The 20,016-nt window shown below is 37.6% G+C and overlaps 1 long non-coding RNA gene across 1 annotated transcript in view; it reads right to left on the bottom strand.

The window, feature by feature from the left end:
- LOC122700655 overlaps nt 1-20,016 on the bottom strand; it is a 101,850-nt gene that overhangs the window by 12,621 nt on the left and 69,213 nt on the right. Inside the window, exons 3-4 of the long non-coding RNA XR_006342853.1 lie at nt 16,071-16,223; nt 8,867-8,919 (exon numbers count right to left, since the gene is read on the bottom strand). This is a non-coding gene — a long non-coding RNA (uncharacterized LOC122700655). The remainder of the gene's footprint in view (nt 1-8,866; nt 8,920-16,070; nt 16,224-20,016) is intronic.

Raw genomic sequence — 20,016 nt, forward strand, 5'->3', positions numbered from 1 at the left:
TAACATTTTAAAACAAAAATGAATTATACCACTCTCTGTTATATAATGAAATAGCAGAGACTAGCTTTACTCTCCAACATTAAAATGAAAACCAGAAGCTGTACAAAATATATGAAAGAGCAGTTTTTAGACACTGGACATCATGCAGAAAAGGACTGTGGTATCTAGAGAAAGGCTTAAAGGCAAACCCAAAAACTATTAAACTGATGATTAAGTATTCAAACTTTTGCTTAGTCTGGACATGCCATACAATGTCCAAACTAATTCAAAGAATACAACAGAAACCTGGAACCAACAATGTAAAATCACAAAGTATATTATCCAATCAAAAGTTACCAGGCATGCAAAGAAACAAAAAGAAAAAATATGTGTTTCAAACCAAGAGAAAGTCAATTATTATAATTAGAGTCAAAATGATAGAGATAATAGAGTTATCAAACAAAGATATGTGTACAAAACGCTTTTATAAATATATTCTACATATTTAAGAAGGTAGAGGAAAAGATGAATATGATGATGAGTGACATATAAGGCATGTGAAAAAATTCAAATCAGCTACCATAGATTGAAAATTTATTAAATGAATTATTACACTGTATTGAATTGACAACAGATGAGACACTGCAGAAGAGCTAGTATTATTGAAGACAAGACGATGGAAAATATCCAAAATGAAACATGGATAAAACTGGATTTAAGAAAATAAACAAAACTCTGTTAATCAATGGTACGATATTTCATCATCCAATATCTATATATACTTGCAGTAAAAGAAGAAAGGTATAAGAGGACAAAAATAAAGTTGAAGAAATATAAACTTTAGAAGTTATTTATTTGAAGATAATATGGTGGTCTATATAGAAAGTCTTAGGTAATTTACAAAAAAGCCTTGAAAAATAGTAAATGCTTTAACTGGGTTGTGGGACACAAATAAATGAAACTTTAAATTTACAAAAATCAGCATTAAAAACAGCAGCATCTGAAACATGAGAGAAAATCATAAAGAGAAAATAACATGTGGAGTCTCCTAAAAAATTCAAATGCAAAGAGGATTATCTTAAGCAACATATTTTAATGTCCCATAAAGAAATATGAGACATAAAAGATCTTCTATACAAAAAAGATCTTCAGGACCTAGATAACCATGATGGTGTGATCACTCATCTAGAGCCAGACTTCCTGGAAGGAGAAGTCAAATGGACTTTAGGAAGCATCGCTAAGAACAAAGCTAGTGGAGGTGATGGAATTCCAGCTGAGCTATTTCAAGTCCTAAAAGATGATGCTGTGAAAGTGCTGCACTCAGTATGCCAGCAAATCTTGAAAACTCAGCAGTGGCCACAGGACTGAAGAAGGTCAGTTTTCATCCCAATCCCAAAGAAGGGCAATGCCAAAGAATATTCAAACTACTGCACAATTGCACACATCTCACAGGTTAGCAAATAATGTTCAAAGTTCTCCAAGCCAGGCTTCAACAGTACTTGAACAGATAGTTCAAGCTGGATTTACAAAAATCAGAGGAACCAGGGATCAAATTGCCAACATCTGATGGAGCATCGATAAAGCAAGAGAGTTGCAGAAAAACATCTACTTCTGCCTTATTGATGATGCCAAAGGCTTTGACTGTGTGGATAACAATAAACTGTAGAAAATTCTGAAAGAGATGGGAATGCCAGGCTACCTGACCTGCCTCTTGAGGAATCTGTATGCAGGTCAAGAAACAACACAAAGAACTGTACATGGAACAAGAGACTGGTTCCAAATTGGGAAAGGAGTACGTCAAGGCTGTATATTGTCTCCCTGCTTATTTAACTTTTATACAGAGCACATCATGCTAAACCCCAGGCTGGATGAAGCACAAGCTGGAATCAAGATTGCAAGGAGAAATATTAATAACCTCAGATATGCAGATGACACCACCCTTATGGCAGAAAGTGAAGAAGAACTAAAGAGCCTCTTGATGAAAGTGAAAGAGGAGAGTGAAAAAGTTGGCTTAAAACTCAACATTCAGAAAACTCATCCCATCCTCTCCTTACCCTCCTGCTGTGACCACAGACCTATTCTTTATGTCTGCATCTCTATTTCTGCCCTGCAAAATAGGTTCCATTTTTCTAAATAGATTTCACATATATGTGCTAACATGAGTGCTTTTATTTTATTTTTTTTTTATTTTTTAATTTTTTTTAATTTTTTTTATTAGTTGGAGGCTAATTACTTCACAACATTTCAGTGGGTTTTGTCATACATTGATATGAATCAGCCATAGATTTACACTTATTCCCCATCCCGATCCCCCCTCCCACCTCCCTCTTCACCCGACTCCTCTGGGTCTTCCCAGTGCACCAGGCCCGAGCACTTGTCTCATGCATCCCACCTGGGCTGGTGATCTGTTTCACCATAGATAGTATACATGCTGTTCTTTTGAAACATCCCACCCTCACATTCTCCCACAGAGTTCAAAAGTCTGTTCTGTATTTCTGTGTCTCTTTTTCTGTTTTGCATATAGGGTTATCATTACCATCTTTCTAAATTCCATATATATGTGTTAGTATGCTGTAATGTTCTTTATCTTTCTGGCTTACTTCACTCTGTATAATGGGCTCCAGTTTCATCCATCTCATTAGGACTGATTCAAATGAATTCTTTTTGACAGCTGAGTAATATTCCATGGTGTATATGTACCACAGCTTCCTTATCCATTCATCTGCTGATGGGCATCTAGGTTGCTTCCATGTCCTGGCTATTATAAACAGTGCTGCAATGAACATTGGGGTGCACGTGTCTCTTTCAGATCTGGTTTCCTCAGTGTGTATGCCCAAAAGTGGGATTGCTGGGTCATATGGCAGTTCTATTTCCAGTTTTTTAAGGAATCTCCACACTGTTCTCCATAGTGGCTGTACTAGTTTGCATTCCCACCAACAGTGTAAGAGGGTTCCCTCTTCTCCACACCCTCTCCAGCATTTATTGCTTGTAGTCTTTTGGATAGCAGCCATCCTGACTGGCGTGTAATGGTACCTCATTGTGGTTTTGATTTGCATTTCTCTAATAATGAGTGATGTTGAGCACCTTTTCATGTGTTTGTTAGCCATCTGTATGTCTTCTTTGGAGAAATGTCTGTTTAGTTCTTTGGCCCATTTTTTGATTGGGTCATTTATTTTTCTGGAATTGAGCTTCAGGAGTTGCTTGTATATTTTTGAGATTAATCCTTTGTCTGTTTCTTCATTTGCTATTATTTTCTCCCAATCTGATGGCTGTCTTTTCACCTTACTTATAGTTTCCTTTGTAGTGCAAAAGCTTTTAAGTTTCATTAGATCCCATTTGTTTAGTTTTGCTTTTATTTCCAATATTCTGGGAGGTGGGTCATAGAGGATCTTGCTGTGATTTATGTCAGAGAGTGTTTTGCCTATGTTCTCCTCTAGGAGTTTTATAGTTTCTGGTCTTACATTTAGATCTTTAATCCATTTTGAGTTTATTTTTGTGTATGGTGTTAGAAAGTGTTCTAGTTTCATTCTTTTACAAGTGGTTGACCAGTTTTCCCAGCACCACTTGTTAAAGAGGTTGTCTTTTTTCCATTGTATATCCTTGCCTCCTTTGTCAAAGATAAGGTGTCCATAGGTTCGTGGATTTATCTCTGGGCTTTCTATTCTGTTCCGTTGGTCTATATTTCTGTCTTTGTGCCAGTACCATACTGTCTTGATGACTGTGGCTTTGTAGTAGAGTCTGAAGTCAGGCAGGTTGATTCCTCCAGTTCCATTCTTCTTTCTCAAGATTACTTTGGCTATTCGAGGTTTTTTGTATTTCCATACAAATTGTGAAATTCTTTGGTCTAGTTCTGTGAAAAATACCGTTGGTAGCTTGATAGGGATTGCATTGAATCTATAGATTGCTTTGGGTAGAATAGCCATTTTGACAATATTGATTCTTCCAACCCATGAACACGGTATGTTTCTCCATCTGTTTGTGTCCTCTTTGATTTCTTTCATCAGTGTTTTATAGTTTTCTATGTATAGGTCTTTTGTTTCTTTGGGTAGATATACTCCTAAGTATTTTATTCTTTTTGTTGCAATGGTGAATGGTATTGTTTCCTTAATTTCTCTTTCTGTTTTTTCATTGTTAGTATATAGGAATGCAAGGGATTTCTGTGTGTTAATTTTATATCCTGCAACTTTACTATATTCATTGATTAGTTCTAGTAATTTTCTGGTAGAGTCTTTAGGGTTTTCTATGTAGAGGATCATGTCATCTGCAAAACCTATGGGACACTGTAAAAGCAGTGCTAAGGGGAAAGTTCATAGCATTACAGGCTTACATCAAGAAACAAGAAAAAAGCCAAATAAATAACCTAACTCTACACCTAAAGCAATTAGAGAAGGAAGAAATGAAGAACCCCAGGGTTAGCAGAAGGAAAGAAATCTTAAAAATCAGGGCAGAAATAAATGCAAAAGAAACTAAAGAGACCATAGCAAAAATCAACAAAGCTAAAAGCTGGTTTTTTGAAAAAATAAACAAAATTGACAAACCATTAGCAAGACTCATTAAGAAGCAAAGAGAGAAGAACCAAATTAACAAAATTAGAAATGAAAATGGAGAGATCACAACAGACAACACTGAAATACAAAGGATCATAAGAGACTACTACCAGCAGCTCTATGCCAATAAAATGGACAACTTGGATGAAATGGACAAATTCTTAGAAAAGTATAACTTTCCAAAACTGAACCAGGAAGAAATAGAAAATCTTAACAGACCCATCACAGGCAAGGAAATCGAAAGTGTAATCAAAAATCTTCCAGCAAACAAAAGCCCAGGACCAGATGGCTTCACAGCTGAATTCTACCAAAAATTTAGAGAAGAGCTAACACCTACCTTACTCAAACTCTTCCAGAAAATTGCAGAAGAAGGTAAACTTCCAAACTCATTCTATGAGGCCACCATCACCCTAATTCCAAAACCAGACAAAGATGCCACAAAAAAAGAAAACTACAGGCCAATATCACTGATGAACATAGATGCAAAAATCCTTAACAAAATTCTAGCAAACAGAATCCAACAACATATTAAAAAAATCATACACCACGACCAAGTGGGCTTTATCCCAGGAATGCAAGGATTCTTCAATATCCGCAAATCAATCAACGTAATACACCACATTAACAAATTGAAAGATAAAAACCATATGATTATCTCAATAGATGCAGAGAAAGCCTTTGACAAAATTCAACATCCATTTATGATTAAAACTCTCCAAAAAGCAGGAATAGAAGGAACATACCTCAACATTATAAAAGCCATATATGACAAACCCACAGCAAGCATCACCCTCAATGGTGAAAAATTGAAAGCATTCCCCCTGAAATCAGGAACAAGACAAGGGTGCCCACTGTCACCACTACTGTTCAACATAGTGTTGGAAGTTTTGGCCACAGCAATCAGAGCAGAAAAAGAAGTAAAAGGAATCCAGATAGGAAAAGAAGAAGTGAAACTCTCACTGTTTGCAGATGACGTGATCCTCAACATGAGTGCTTTTAAAAAACGCTCTTCCATTTAGTGAGACTTTCACCTTCCATATACATTTAAGAATAACTGTAACAAACATTCCTCTGAAAATCTTGCTGGAGTGTTTCTTGAAATTGCATTAAATTTATCAATTGGGGAGAACTGACATCTTTAAAATGTTCATATGTTCTTTTCCATATACATTGTTTTCTCTACTTTTAAGGTGTAAAAGTAAAGTGGAAGCTTCACTTAAATAACAGCGTAATTTTAAAATTATATCTTTAAAGATCTTGTGTATTTTTTATTATGTGAATTTCTACATATTAATAAATTCCTCCTATGGTAAAACAAACAAACAAACAAACAAAACTCAACATTCAGTAAACTAAGACCATGGCATCTGGTCCCATCACTCCATGGCAAATAGATGGAGAAATAATGGAAACAGTGAGAGATTTTATTTTGGGGGGCTCCAAAATCACTGCAGCTGGTGACTGCAGCCATGAAATTAAAAGACGCTTGTCCCTTGGAAGAAAAACTATGACCAACTTAGACAGCATATTAAAAAGCAGAGACCTTACTTTGTCGACAAGTGTTGAGACCAACTTGACAAGCAGGGTTTCTGAAAGCGTGATGTGATGGGAGAAGGAGAAACAGGACACAAGAGTTCAGCGAAAAGCGAGGATCAGGGGACCAACACGCTCCAAGGTGAAGGCGCTGAAACTGAATCTAGGCCAGCTTTATTATACTCTCAGCCATGAAGGGAAGAATATGTGGGCAGTTAAGCTATAACTCATGTGGCCTTTAGGGTCAAGAACAAAGTTATCATTAACCACTGAGTAACTAAAAAACAGTAATCAATAATAAATCAGTAACTAAGACTAATATTCTTATCTATAGGTTGTCCTCCAGATGTGTAAAACATGTGACTCTGAGATGCCTGTTGGGAAATAGTCTGGGGTCAGTTTTCTGACCCCAAGATCATATCTTGTTTTCAAGAATATGAACAGATCCCTCTGGACTTGTTCCAAGAGACTCATGCCTTATAGCATCCAGTTTATCAATAATTATAAATTCCTTTTGTGGCCCTTGCTGGGGCCTACTTTTCTTTTATTCTTTCTGTCTCCTGCAGACAAAAGTCCATATAGTCAAAGCCAAAAATAAACTAAAACAAAATAAAAAATAAAACTATCAAAAAATAAAATTATAGTGGAATATCTCTAATTAATATAGATGCAAAAATTCTCAACAACATATTAGCAAATCGAATCCAGCAACACATAAAAAAGACCATACACCAAAACTGTGTTGGATTCATCCCAGGTTCACAAGGATGCTCAACATATGCAAATAAATAAACATGTTATATAACATTAAAAAAAAATGACAAAAGCCACATGACCATCTCAACAGATTCAGAAAACACATTTGATAAAATTCAACATCCATTCATGAAAAAAAACTCTTACAATTGAATGTAGAGTAAACATATCTCAAACTAATAAAAGCTATTTATGACAGACCAACAGCCAACATAATGCTCAATGGTGGAAAGTTGAAAACTTTCCTCTAAAATATGAAATAGAACAAGAATGCCCAATCTCACCATTTCTATTCAACATAGTATTGGAAGACCTACCTACAGCAATCAGACAAGGAAAATAAATAAAAAGTATCCAAACTGGAAAAGAAGAGGTAAAATTGACATTATAAGCAGATGACATGATACAATATACAGAAATTCTGAAAGAGTCTACACATAAAATACTAGAATTGTTAAATTCAGCAAGTTATCAAGATACAAGATTAATATTCAGAAATCTGTTGCTTTTCTTTACATTAACAATGAAATACCAGAAAGCAAAAGTAAAAAAAAAAAAATCTTTTTTAAAAATCACATCAAAAAATAAAATACTTAAAAATAAACCTTACCAAAGAGGTGAAGGATTTACATACTGAGAGCTATAAAACACCGATAAAGGAAACCGAAGGTGATTCAAAAAACTGGAAAGCTATCCCATACTTTTGGATTGGAAGAATTAATATTTTGAAAATGGCCACATTACCCAAAGCAATCTGCATATTTAATGCAATCCCTATTAAATCACCCATGACACTTTTCACAGAACTAGAACAAATAATCCTAAAATTTATGTGGACTCATAAAAGACCCAAAATTGCCAGAGCCAACCTGAGGAAAAAGAACAAAGCAAGAGGCACACACCTCTCAGAATTCAGACAATACTACAAAGCTACAGTAATCAAACAGTGAAGTACTGGCACAAAAACAGATACATGGATCAATGGAACAAAATAAAGACCCCTAGAAATAATCCCACACAACTATGGTCAGCTAACATTGGACAAAGGAGGCAAGAATTTACAATGGAGAAAAGAGAGTCTCTTTAGCAAGTAGTGTTGGGAAAGCTGGACAGCTACATATAAATCAATGAAGTTAGAACATTCCCTCACACCAGATACAAAGATAAACTCAAAATGACTTAAAGACTTAAATATAAGAAAGGACACCATAAAACTTTGAGAAGAGAACACAGGAAAAACATTCTCTGTCATAAATAATACCAATGCTTTCTTAGATCAGCCACCCAAAGACAAAATTAACAAGTGAGACCTAATCAAACTTAGAAGCTTTTGCACCACAAAGGAAACCATAAACAAAATGAAAATATAACATACAGTACAGGAGAAAATATCTTCAATGATAATGACCAACAGGGGCTTACTGTCAAAATATAAAAATAGTTCACACAACTCAATAACAAGGAAAAAAACTAAAATATAGGCAAAAGACCTAAATAGACATTTTTCTAAAGACAAACAGAGGCCAACAAGCACATGAAAAGCTGTTCAACATCACTAATTATTAGAGAAATGCAAATCAAAACTACAATAGAATGTCACCTCACTCCAGTCAGAATTGCCAGCATCAAAAAGTTTACAGACAATAAATGCTGGAGAGGTATGGAGAAAGGGTACCTTCCTAGAGTGTTGGTGGGAACATAAATTGGTGCAGGCAATATGAAAACAGTATGGAGGTTCCTTACAAAACTGAAAATAAGGGTTATTGTATGACCCAGCAATCCCACTACTGGATATGTATCTGGACAAAACTATACTTCAAAAATATATGTGCACCCCTATGTTCACAACAGCTCTGTTACAGTAAGACCCAGAAGCCACCTAAATGTCCATTAACAAGTGAATAAAGGAGAGTTGTTTGTGGGCACACACACGACCCCACAGGAATACTACTCAGTCATGAAAAAGAAACACACAGCAACACGAATTAACTTAAAGATTATCATACTAACTGAAGTCAGTCAGAGAAATAGAAATATATAATGTCACTTACTTGTAAATCTAAAATATGATAGCAATCAACTTATTTAGAGAACAGAAACAGATCTGCAAACAGAAAAAAAAACCAACTCTGGTTACAAGTGGGAAAGCGGAGGTGGGGCTAAATTAAGATTTTGGAATTAGCAGATAAAACCTATCAATAGTATATACAAGATAGATATACAAGGTCAAATTGTACACCACAGCACAGGGATTGGTATTCGGTATCTGCAATGACCTATAGTGGAAAATAATACATATATTTATATATTAAATACACACACACACACATATATATATATATATATATTTATACATGTATATATAAAACTCGATCACTTTGCAGTGTATCAGAAACTAATACAAGCATAAATCAACTATACTTCAATTTAGAAATGAAAAAAATCACTAATTCAGGAAAAAAATAATACTTCAAGGAAAGCTCTAGAGATAACAAAGAAACCTTTGAAATTTGGAAAATACAGCATAAGATTCTAGAAGAATATCACTTCAGTTCAGTCACTCAGTCATGTCCTACTATTTACAACCTCATGGACTAGAGCATGCCAGGCTTCCCTGCCTGTCACCAACATCAGAGGTTGCTCAACTCATGTCCATCAATTTGGTGATGCCATCCAACCATCTCATTCTCTGTCATCCCCTTCTTCTCTGCCTTCAATCTTTCCCAGCATCAGGGTCTTATCAAATGAGTCAGTTCTTTGCATCAGGTGGCCAAAGTATTGGCGATTCAGCTTCAGCATCAGTCCTTCCAATGAGTGTTCAGGACTGATCTCCTTTAGGATGGACTGGTCGGATATCCTTGCAGTCCAAGGGGCTCTCAAGAGTCTTCTCCAACACCACAGTTCAAAAGCATCAATTCTTCAATGCTCAGCTTTCTTTATAGTCCAACTCTCACATCCATACATGACTACTGCAAAAACCATAGCTTTGACTATATGGACCTTTGGTGGGAAAGTAATGTCTCTGCTTTTTAATATGCTGTCTAGGTTGGTCATAGCTTTTCTTCTAAGAGGCAAGCGTCTTTTAATTTCATGGCTGCAGTCACCATCTGCAGTGATTTTGGAGCCTAAAGAAATAAAGCATGTATATTATCTATGGTGAAACAGATCACCAGCCCAGGTGGGATGCATGAGACAAGTGCTCCGACCTGGTGCACTGGGAAGACCCAGAGGAATCGGGTGGAGAGGGAGGTGGGAGGGGGGATCAGGATGGGGAATACGTGTAAATCTATGGCTGATTCATATCAATGTATGACAAAACCCACTGAAATGTTGTGAAGTAATTAGCCTCCAACTAATAAAAAAAAAAAAAAAAAAAAAAAAAACACAACGCACACAAACCCATTAAAAAAAAAATAAAAGAAAGAAAGTCTTCACTGTTTCCATTGTTTCCCCATCTATTTGACATGAAGTGATGGAACCAGATGCCATGAGCTCAGTTTTCTGAATGTTGAGTTTTAGCCAACTTTTTCACTCTCCTCTTTCACTTTCATCAAGAGGCTCTTTAGTTCTTCTTTGCTTTCTGCTGTAAGGGTGGTGTCATCTGCATATCCGAGGTTACTGATATTTCTCTCGGCAATCTTGATTCCAGCTTGTGCTTCATCCAGCCTGGCATTTCTCATGATGTACTCTGAATATAAGTTAAATAAGCAGGGTAACAATATACAGCCTTGAAGTACTCCTTTCCTGATTTCCAACCAGTCTGTTGTTCCATGTCCAGCTCTAACTGTTGCTTCCTTACCAGGATACAGATTTCTCAGGAGGAAGGTCAGGTGGTGTGGTATTCCCATCCCTTTAAGAATTTTCCACAGTTTGTTGTGATTCACACAGTCAAAGATTTTGGCATAATCAATAAAGTAGAAGTAGACATTCTACTGGAACTCTCTTGCTTTTTCTATGATCCAATGGATGTTGGTAGTTTTATCTCTGGTTCCTCTGCTTTTTTCTAAATCCAGTTGGAACATCTGGAAGTTCTCGGTTCATGTACTGTTGAAGCCTGGCTTGGAGAATTTTGAGCATTACTTTGCTAGTGTATGAGATAAGTGCAATCGTGCAGTAGTTTGAACATTCTTTGGCATTGCCTTTCTCCTGGATTGGAATGAAAACTGACCTTTTCCAGTCCTGTCGCCACTGCTGAGTTGTCCAAATTTGCCAGCATATTGAGTGCAGCACTTTCACAGCACCATCTTTTAGAATTTGGAATAGCTCAGCTGGAGTTCTGTCACCATCACTAGCTTTTTCCATAGTGATGCTTCCTAAGGTCCACTTGACTTCACATTCCAGAATGTCTGGCTCTAGATCAGTGATCACACCATCATGATTATCTGGGACATGGAGAACTTTTTTGTATATTCTGTGTATTCTTGCTACCTCTTCTTAATATCTTCTGCTTCTGTTAGGTCCATACCATTTTTGTCCTTTATTGGGCCCATCTTTGCATGAAATTTTCCCTTGATATCTCTAATTTTCTTGAAGAGATCTCTAGTCTTTCCCATTATATTGTTTTCCTGTATTTCTTTGCACTGATACCTGAGGAAAGCTTTCTTATCTCTCCTTGCTATTTTTTGGAACTCTGCATTTAAATGGGTATGTCTTTCATTTTTTTCTTTGCCTTTAGCTTCTCTTATTTTCTCAGCTGTTTGTAAGACCACCTCAGATAACCATTCTGCTCTTTTGCATTTCTTCTTCTTGGGGATGGTCTTGATCACTGCCTCCTGTACAATGTCATGAACCCCCATCTGTAGTTCTTCAGGCACTCTATCAAATCTAGTTCCTTAAATCTATTTCTCACTTCCACTAGGTAATCATAAGGGATTTGATTTAGGTCATACCTGAATGGTCTAGTGGTTTTCCCTACTTTCTTCAATTTAAGTCTGAATTTGGTAATAAGGAGTTCATGAATTGAGCCATAGTCAGCTCCAAGTCTTGTTTTTGCTGACTGTATAGAGCATCTCCATCTTTGGCTGCAAAGAATATAATCAGTCTTATTTTGTTGTTGACCATCTGGTGATGTCCATGTGTAGAGTCTTCTCTTGTGTTGTTGGAAGAGGGTGTTTGCTGTGACCAGTGCATTCTCTTGAAAAAGCTCTGTTAGCCTTTACCCTGTTTCATTTTGTACTCCAAGGCCAAACTTGCTTGTTACTCCAGGTATCTCTTGACTTTCTAGTTGCATTCCTGTCCCTTATAATGAAAAGGACATTTTTGTGGGCGTTAGTTCTAGAATGTCTTGTCAGTCTTCATAGAACCGTACAAATTCAGCTTCTTCAGCATTACTGGTTGGGGCATAGACTTAGATTACTGTGATATTGAATGGTTTGCCTTGGAAATGAACAGAGATCATGCTGTTGTTTTTGAGATTGCAACCAAGTACTGCATTTCAGAATCTTTTGCTGACTATGAGGGCTAGTCCATTTCTTCTAAGGGATTCTTGCCCACAGTAGTAGATATAATGGTCATTTGAGTTAAATTTACCCATTCCAGTCCATTTTAGTTCACTGATTCCTAAAATGTCCACGTTCACTCTTGCTACCTCCCATTTGACCACTTCCTATTTGCCTTGATTCATGGGCCTAATATTCCACGTTCCTGTGCAATATTGCTCTTTACAGCATCAGACTTACTTCCATCACCAGTCACATCCACAACTGGGTGTTGCTTTTGCTTTGGCTCCATCTCTTCTATCTTTCTGGAGTTATTTCTCCACTGTTCTCTAGCAGCATATTGGGCACCTACCAAGCTGAGGAGTTCATCTTTCAGTGTCCTATCTTTTTGCCTTTTCATACTGTTCATGGGGTTCTCAAGGCAAGAATACTGAAGTGGTTTGCTCTTACCTTCTCCAGTGCACCACGTTTTACCATAACTCTCCACCATGGCCTGGCAGTCTTGAGTGGCACTATAGTTTCATTTCCAAATTTCCAAATTTGCTGGCATATTGAGTGCAGCACTTTCACAGCATCATCTATAAGGATTTGAAATAGATCAGCTGGAATTCCATTACATCCACTAGCTTTGTTTGTAGTGATGCTTTCTAAGGCCCACTTGACTCCATATTCCAGGATGTCTGGCTCTAGGTCAGTGATCACACCATTGTGATTACCTGGGTCGTGAAGATCTTTTTTGTACAGTTCTTCTGTGTATTCTTGCCACCTCTTCTTAATATCTTCTGCTTCTGTTAGGTCCATACCATTTCTGTCCTTTATTGAGCCCATTTTTGCATGAAATATTCCCTTGGTATCTCTAATTTTCTTAAAGAGATCACTAGTCTTTCCCATTCTGTTGTTTTCTTCTATTTCTTTGCATTGATTGCTGAGGAAGGCTTTCTTATCTCTCCTGGCTAGTCTTTGGAACTCTGCATTCAAATGGGAATATCTTTCCTTTTCTCCTTTGCTTTTCACTTCTCTTCTTTTCTCAGCTATTTGTAAGGCCTCCTCAGACAATCATTTTGCCTTTTTGCATTTCTTTTCCATGGAAATGGTCTTGATCCCTGTCTCCTGTACAATGTCACAAACCTCCATCCATAGTTCATCACACTCTCTATCAGAGCTAATCCCTTAAATCTATTTCTCACTTCCACTGTATAGTCATTAGGGATTTGATTTATGTCATACCTGAATGGTCTAGTGGTTATCCCTACTTTCTTCAATTGAAGTCTGAATTTGGCAATAAAGGAGTTCATGATCTGAGTCACAGTCAGCTCCCAGTCTTGTTTTTTCTGACTGAATAGAGCTTCTCCATCTTTGGCTGCAAAGAATATAATCAATCTGATTTTGGTGTTTGCCACCTGGTGATGTCCATGTGTAGAGTCTTCTCTTGTGTTGTTGGAAGAGGGTGTTTGCTATGACCAGTGCATTCTCTTGGCAAAACTCTGTTAGCCTTTGCCCTGCTTCATTCCATACTTCAAGGCCAAATTTGCCCGTTTCCAGGTGTTTCTTGACTACCTACTTTTGCATTCCAGTCCCCTATAATGAAAAGGACATCTTTTTTGGGTGTTAGTTCTAAAAGGTCTTGTTGTTCTTCATAGAACCGTTCAACTTCAGCTTCTTCAGCATTACTGGTTGGCGCATAGGCTTGGATTACCGTGATATTGAATGGTTTGCCTTGGAAACAAACAGAGATCATTCTGTCATTTTTGAGATTGCATTCAAGTACTGCATTTCAGACTATTTTGTTGACAATGATGACTACTCCATTTCTTCTAAGGGATTCCTGCCCACAGTTGTAGATATAATGGTCATCTGAGTAAATTCACCCATTCCAGTCCATTTTAGTTCACTGATTCCTAGAATATCGACATTCACTCTTGCCATCTCCTGTTTGACCACTTCCAATTTGCCTTGATTCAAGGACCTAACATTCCAGGTTCCTATGCAATATTGCTCTTTACAGCATCAGACCTTGCTTCTATCACCAGTCCCATCCACAACTGGGTATTGTTTTTGCTTTGGCTCCATCCCTTCATTCTTTCTGGAGTTATTTCTCCACTGATCTCCGGTAGCATATTGGGCACCTACCAACCTGGGGAGTTCCTCTTTCAGTATCCTATCATTTTGCCTTCTCATACTGTTCATGGGGTTCTCAAGGCAAGAATACTGAAGTGGTTTGCCATTCCCTTCTCCAGTGGACCACATTCTGTCATACCTTTCCACCATGACCCGAATGTCTTGGGTGGCCCCACACAGCATGGCTTAGTTTCATTGATTTAGACAAGACTATGGTCCATGTGATCAGATTGGCTAGTTTTCTGTGATTATGGTTTTAGTGTGTCTGCCCTCTGATGCCCTCTCGCAACACCTACCATCTTACTTGGGTTTCTCTTACCTTGAATGTGGGGTATGTCTTCATGGCTACTCCAGCAAAGCACAGCCACTGCAGATGGTGACTGCAGCCATGAAATTTAAAAGATGCTTACTCCTTGGAAGGAAAGTTATGACCAACCGAGATAGCATATTAAAAAGCAGAGACATTACTTTGCCAACAAAGGTCCATCTGGTCAAGGCTATGGTTTTTCCAGTGGTCATGTATGGCTGTGAGAGTTGGACTGTGAAGAAAGCTGAGCGCTGAAAAATTGATGCTTTTGAACTATGGTGTTGGAGAAGACTCTTGAGAGTCCCTTGGACTGCAAGGAGATCCAACCAGTCCATCCTGAAGGAGATAAGTCCTGGGTGTTCATTGGAAGGACTGATGCTGAAGCTGAAACTCCAATACTTTGGGCAGCTCATGCGAAGAATTGACTTGTTGGAAAAGACCCTGATGCTGGGAGGGGTTGGGGGCAGGAGGAGAAGGAGACGGCAGAGGATGAGATGGCTGGATGGCATCACCGACTCAATGGGCATGAGTTTGAGTAAACTCCGGGAATTTGTATTGGACAGGGAGGCCTGGCATGCTGCGATTCATGGGGTCGCAAAGAGTCAGACACGACTGAGCAACTGAACTGAACTGACAGTTTCATTTAGCTAGACAAGGCTGCGGTCCATGTGATCAGTTTGATTAGTTTATTGTGATTGTGGTTTTCATTCTGTCTGCCCTCTGCTGGATAAGCATAAGAGGCTTATGCAATCTCCTGATGGGTGAGACTGACTTAGTAGGAAACTGGGTCTGTTCTGATGGGCAGAGCCATGCTCAGTAAATCTTTAATCCAATTTTCGGTTGATGGGCTGGGCTGTGTTCCCTCCCTTTTGCTTGACTTGAGGCCAAACTCTGGTGGAGGTAATGAAGATAATGGTGACCTCCCTCAAAAGGTCCAGTGCACATTGCTGCCCTTGATGCCCCTGACCCTGCAACAGGCCACTGCCGACCCAAGCTTACACTGGAGACTCCTGGACCCTCACAGGCAAGTCTGGGTTAGTCTCTTTTAGGGTCACTGCTTCTTTCTCGTAGGTCCTGGTATGCAAAATGTTTTGTTTGTGCCCTCCAAGAGTCTGTTTCCCCAGTCGTGTGTAAGTTCTGGCAAGTCTATGGTGGGTTAATGGCGACCTCTTCCAAGAGTGCTTATGCCATACCCAGGTCTGCTGCACCAGAACCCTGCCCCTGCAACAGGCCACTGCTGACCCATACCTCCACAGGAGACACTCAAATACTCAAAGGCATGTCTGACTCAGCCTGTAGGGTCTCTTGGTACCCACAAGGTTTTGTTTGAGCCTTCTGAGCACCTCTGGCAGGTATGGGTTTTGATTCTAAATGCAATTTCACCCCTCCTACCATCTTGCTGGGGTTTCTCCTTTGTCCTTGGGCGTGGCATATCTCTTTTTGGTGGGATCCACATTCTCCTGGTGAAGGTTGTTCAGCAACGAACTGTAATTTTGTAGTTCTCGCAGAAGTTGAGTGCAGGTCCTACTCCACCATCTTATATTCCTAGCAGAAAAGAAAAAAAAGATTGGTGAACTTTTATGCATAAATATTGAAACTACCCAACATGAATTGCAAAGAAAACATATTGAAAGATAAAAAGCATCAGTGAACTGTGGAATAACTTCATATGTGAAATTTATATGTGGATTTCAGACAAGAATAGGTTTTGTTAAATAAATAATGGCTGTTTTTTTTTTTTTGTTTTGTTTTGTTTTTTAATTTTGATAAAAACTACAAATTCAGAATTCTAGGAAGTTCAAGGAATCTCAAGAACAGGAAATGTAAGTAATCACATCAATGTATATTTCCTAAAACAAGTGATAACAAATTTAATTGCATCTACAGCAACACTAGGTGGCTTCTCAGATGGCGCAATGGTAAACAATCTGTCTGCCAATGCAGGAGACACAAGAGACCCAAGTTTGATCCGAGTCCAGAAGATTCCCTGGAGGAGGAAATAGCAACCCATTCCAGTATTCTTACCTAAAAATCCCATGGACAGAGGAGCCTGGTGGGCTATAGTCTGTGGGGTTGAAAAGTCAGACATGACTGAGTGACTGTGCATACACACACACACACACACACACACACACACACAATAATGACAACAGCAGAGGTTTGTTGTCATGAACAATGAAGCAAATATATCTAAAGTAGTGAAGGCAAAAATAGGTCAACTAGCTCACTCTATACTCAACAAAAATGTGTTTTGAAATTTAAGGCAAAATAAAAACTTACCAAATGTACAAAAACTGAAAGAATTCGTTACCAACAGATATTTGCTATCAGAATTGTTAAGGGGAGTAATCCAGTCAGCATCATTAACAATAAGATCAAAATCCAACATAATTAAATATAAAGCTGACAAATTATAAGAATGTCCTGTACACTGAAAACTGCAAAACAATGCACAAAGAAATTAAAAAAAAAATAATAGGACAGTTATATTGTGTTTAGTGATTGGAAGACTATTGTTATTCCCAAATTGATCTATAAATTAAATGTAATTTCAATTCTCACCAGCAGGCAGTTGAAAATTTTTATCTCATTTAAAAACTCACATGGAAATGAAATTAAAATTAAATAGTCAGAGCAACTTTGAAAAAGGAAAGTAAGCCAGGAAGACTTACACTGCCTGATTTCTATACTGAGCTACTCTTAAAAAAAAAAAGAAGAAGAAGAAAGATATACATGTGCTTTTAAATTAATACACTAAAGTCAGGACATGTAAAATGTAGGCTCTATTAGTGGTTATCTCTAAGGAGGAGAATATGATTGCAAGAGGACTCAAAAAAGCTTCCATTTTATTAAGAAGGTCTGACTTTTTTAAATAGGAAATTGTGTGTGCACACTATTTGAGTAATTATAAATACACTTGAAGTAAAATACAATGTCTTAAATGCCATTTTTCTTATCATAATTACTTTGATTTGAAACTGTAGTTATTTAGCAAAGATTGGATAAGGTTTCATATTCATTTGACAGTTGAAAAGGAAAAATACTGATGCCAAAACTTCATATTACTGAAGGTATTGAAGATATTGGGTTATTTTTATTTTATTCTGTAAGTCAGAGTCAACATGCTATGGTAGTTTCTTGAACAGATTGGAAAGCATTTCACAAAACTGTACATGAGAGGATTGCAGTTCTAGGTGGTACTGCATGAATATTTTACCAACTGGAAATTCTTGAGACCTCCATTAATGTATTAGCAATATACTGCAAGTTCCTGTAATATAAAAGGGGATGGGGGAGTCAGGAAAGACTTACCCTAAAATCACAAATAACAATTCAAAGGAATGCACTTTTAATTTCAACTGCTCCCTAACTTTTGTTCTGATGAGTACTGATTATTTAAAGTACTTTCAACCATGTTTGATTTTAATGTATGACAAGTGTTTGATTTTGCTATTCATCTTGCTATATAATAACTTTCTGAAGGCCATAAAATGCATCTATTTTAGAGTCTCAAATATCAGTCATAAACTCAAGTTATTAAAACTCAGAGAGATAAAATTTTCTATATAGATTATTATAATACAAAAGGCAAATGGTTCCATAGCCTGGTTGTAAGATAAGCTCTACATTTGGGAACAGGCTTAGAGGCTTTAGCAGCATTGATGCATTTCACATTGCTTCCCACAGAGGAGAAATTGCCATAGTAAACCTCTGGAAAGTAAATGAGACATAGGCTACATCCATGCATTTTAAAAATGCCAAGTTTAAAAGATGTTAAAAGCTGTTCGATTTAATTAATAATGAAGCAAAATCTTTCTTTTTTGTCTATGATTGCAGCCGGTTTCCTTTCTATTTCCTAGGAGAAGTAAAGCCTAGTGTGATATTCTCACTTTAAGGAGAGAAATTATTACAGGTTCATTAATGTCTGCTTCAGAAAAACTCTTAGAGCTTAGTTTTCTCATCTCCACATTTTACAATTTGGAAATTAAAAATACCTTTTCTTCAAAAGGCAATGATTCCCCTTATTTTACCTAATCATTATTCGGAAAACCTTGGCTAGCTCCAAAAGATTGCATCGTTTTCTTGGTTACACGTACAGGTGACTCACCACTCAGTCCTGAAGTACCGGAAAGGATCAGCTGAAGGACTCTAAGAGCTAGTAAACATGCAGATCATAACTCAATGCAGAATAAGGCTTTTATCATTTTTCTTCTGGGAACAGGTTACCAAGGATCCAGAAAAACAACAACAGCAAAAATAAATAAACAGAGTAACAAAAGAGGAAAGGAGTACTGTTTCCGCAAATAATCCTCAATAGTCAGGACTCTATTGTTCACAGTGAAAAGTATATATTATAGAGGAACATGATATTCTGTGGTTTTGAATGCCATGACCATTTTTTTTTTTTTTTAGATTTTTTAGTTAGATTCCTCTAATGTTGTTGTACCATATATTCTTAGATTCTATGGCAACAGATATTTATGTTCAAGAATGGCATTTGAAAAAAACAATAACAAATACTACAATTAAAGATGTTTTCAGGTGATGCTGAGAAGTGTGAAATATTACACAAGGCTGGATCAAGCATACAGCCACACCATTGATGAGCTGCCTGACCATCACTGAGATCCTCAGAGCGTTGTCTTTGTTAGAACACAGCCATGCTGCATTAAAGCTGGCATAATGAATAAGGGAATGTGAAAGGTGCTAGGCAGGATGCCCACAACTCAACTGCTAGACACCCTCCTAGCCACTGTACAGTCCCAGCCAGTGAGCTACTGTTAATATGACAGACACACCCTTAAATAAAGTAGGAAAGGGAAACTCATTTCTAAAAGAGAACATAATGGAACTCTGTGCTGTTGTCAAGGTAAAAACCCCATGGCAGTATAAAATAGAAAAGATCTAATTAGAATGTGCAGTCTAACTTCTTACTAACTTAAGATGAAGGTCCCAGGGAGGAAACTTAATCCCTAATTTTAGTCAAAGGGCAAATGTACAATTAAGCTAACACAAATGCTTCAGCCAATCATTTGGGAGAATTCTATTAGCCCTGGACTCCCGAACACTCCACAGCTTAATAAGAAGTTCCAGCTGCACCAAATTGCTGTTTGTCAGACTGAAAAGAGCACAACCCAATGCACTGCCCTGCAGACTCGTCGGCCTGATCAGAATGTGAATATGGAGTATGGCATGCATAGTTGCTGGAACTGAACACACACTGTTTTCTCCTTCATGCATGGAAAATATCTCATTATTCCCAATCCCTAAATTCCCTGCCAGGCACTGCTGGAGCCACCACATATAGTGAGGCTTTGCGACCAAATGAATTTGAAAA

This window comes from Cervus elaphus, chromosome 9 (genome assembly GCF_910594005.1).
Source record: "Cervus elaphus chromosome 9, mCerEla1.1, whole genome shotgun sequence".
NCBI classification, from domain to species: Eukaryota; Metazoa; Chordata; class Mammalia; order Artiodactyla; family Cervidae; genus Cervus; species Cervus elaphus.